The sequence below is a fragment of the Plectropomus leopardus genome, chromosome 11 (genome assembly GCF_026936395.1).
Source record: "Plectropomus leopardus strain MGB_pleo_1.0 chromosome 11, ASM2693639v1, whole genome shotgun sequence".
In the NCBI taxonomy this organism is placed as follows: Eukaryota; Metazoa; Chordata; class Actinopteri; order Perciformes; family Serranidae; genus Plectropomus; species Plectropomus leopardus.
This window is the reverse complement of record NC_142186.1, coordinates 19857245-19860067: the sequence shown is the minus strand read 5'-3', so window position 1 is coordinate 19860067 and position 2823 is coordinate 19857245.

Genomic DNA, 2823 nt, shown 5'->3' with positions numbered 1-2823 from the left:
TTAATGGTATTGCTCCCACTTTTTTTCATCGAACTGTCTTTTCTCTTAGCTGCTCTCATCTCTTCCTCTCTGTGTTTGCAGCTCGAGAGGCACTCTCTCATTTTTCATTCCTTCCCTCATCTCGAGCGCCTTTCTCCACTCTCTAATTTACTTCTCGTCCTGTCACGCGCCCTGCAGCCACCAGGTCTTCTGCACTTCAGTCAAGGGGATTAGAAAGCAGGAATGTAGATGCGAGACAGTGAGAAGGGGGGTTGGTTGTTATAGGAGAGAGAGGCTGCGGGAACGAGGTTTGGATGCGTTTTTTAAACAAGCCAAAGATCAGACTATTATCATCTATCTTATGTTAGATAATTTCACACACCTGCCAGCTAGTGTGAGGCATGTTAGCACCACTTGCTGCAATTCTGTGTGATGCACTGATTTGGTTTTCATACAAGTGAGAGAGCAAGGTCACATCCATTGAAGCCTGGAAGCAGGAAAATTTACAGCAACTAACGGCATCATGCTGGTACGATGTCATATTTCACCTGCATATCTGTCGTGGAGATGGAAGAGAGGACAGGCTGCTTTCAAATTGTCTCATTTGACAAGTCGACTTTGCAGACTGTCAACCTCATTCTCGTCATCTTGATCTCTTTCAGTGAGATTTATTCTTTGCTCTTTGCATTTTTATGTCTCCCGTGAATCTTTGCAATGACCTTGACTGACTGCTAAGATAGCCAAACATTGTTTGAATCTGTAGTTGTTATCCTCATTATCGCTGGCACCCAATGTTGGATGTCTTCAACTGATGGATGTTTTTCTTTAATTGCTCCAAGATTTCAGTTCCTTTATTCTTGTTTTTCTTCTTTCTTGACATCATGTTTTTCTTTCAACAGTGCCTACTGGAGTGGGTGGATACTAAAAGTAGTCTGTTTTTATACTTTAAATCATTTTCGACCTTCAGTGTTTTTTATATTTCTGTTGGTCATTGAATGTACTTCGATTCAATGTTGAAGCAGGATCCTTGAATACTTTTAATACGTTCTGCACATCCTGCAAAGATCACAACCTTTCATTGAACCCAGTTATAATCAAATGAGCTCTTCAGTATTTTGGGATCAAATTAACAGTCGTGCTAGAACTATATTTCCAGGTTTCTTGATGAAATCTTTTGAAATCTTTCAGTCAAAATGCGCAGAAAAAGGACTTTCTACTCTGTCACCCAACATTATCATGCAGGCACTGTATGATGTAAGAGAGAAAGTGAGAGGTTATTCACACTGAATTTTAATGTCAGTGTATTGATGATCAGACTGACCTCATGCATTACCTGGATTACTGAGTCAGTTCAGTCAAAGGTCTAATTGATGTAATGTGCCCCTGAGAGCAGATATATTCCCCCCCATGAAAGTTCAGATGCTCCTGCAAATTCAAACGGGGATACCTGAAGGCCTGAGGCGTTTCAGGGGTGAGCAAGATCAAATGCTACAAACTTTTCAGGATGGATGAAGTCTACAATGGACATTAAATGTCTTTGATACATTTAAAGACAAAAATGTGCATTCCCTTTTTGATGCAAAGGAAAGTGGATTTTTTTATTTTAAGATTTGTTTTTTTTTATTTGTTTGTCTTATGCTTATCATTTGCAGATGCAGAATATCCACACTGTTTACCAGAAGTGGAGGAAGCACACAGATATTTTAAAATACTCTGATAAAAGTAAAACCCATGCAATTAAAATGCCACTAAAGTACAAAAGTGACTTATTATGTACAATGCCCAGTTTACTATAATACATAGGCTACTGTAATCATTGAGGCATGAATATGTTCAGCTGCAGGATAAGGTGGGGTTAATTTTAACAATGTTGCTAACCAGTGCCATCAGTAAAAAGTAAAATGTTTGCCTCTGAAACGCATTAGTGTTAAGTAGTATAAAATGAAGTGACTCGAGTTAAAAGTCAGGTGTGTAGGACTTAGTGATCTGATCATCTTGCGGTGAGCTTGCAAAACTGAAACGTTGCTTGTGTGCCAAGTGTGTAAGAGAACAACACTGGCTAATGCAAAAATGCTAACGGCCCTATATGGAGTTGATTTATCCACCGTGGGCTACTGTAGAACAACATGGCGGACTCTGTGGAAGAGGACCCACCAAGCCCACAGAAACAGCACCAGGCTCGAAGGCAAATTTTACACAGTGGCCTAAAGTGGATTTACATCATCTGCATCCATGTGATGCCATAGAGCCCACAAACTTTCTCCGATAGATTTTTCCCAAAGACATTGTGAAAGAGACATATGTAAATCAGAGGTTACATTTTTTTAAGCATCACAACCCCTGCAAAATGACTAGTATCACTATTAGGATTTCATCCATTCTGTGCGAGAGTCTAGAAGGGACGCACGAGTAAATCATTTTATCCCAATCCGAGTTAGTGGAATGTTAAACTGCAAATTAGCCGTAAGTCTGTAGTGCTCTTGCTCTATGGTCTCAACAAGGCAGAGGGTCTGCATCACTTCATATGCCTGAAATAAAGCATTTTTTTTTGGCTTTTTGCTCCACTGGATAACTTTCACAGGAATTATCAGGGGTCTGCCTCCAAAGCTGTATCCAGTTTCCCTAATACATCCATGGGACCTGCTCTGTATGTCGATATAAACTTCTCATTCTAAGGTCATAAAAAAAGCATATAGATAATTATTTTTACATGATTATAAACTAATGAAAACATATTTATAAATAGTATATTCCTAAATCCAACACCCTGGACCTTTAAGATCAAGAACAAGCTACTTGCTTACTTTCTGCCATTGTTATATAATACATGTATATTTGTCCTAA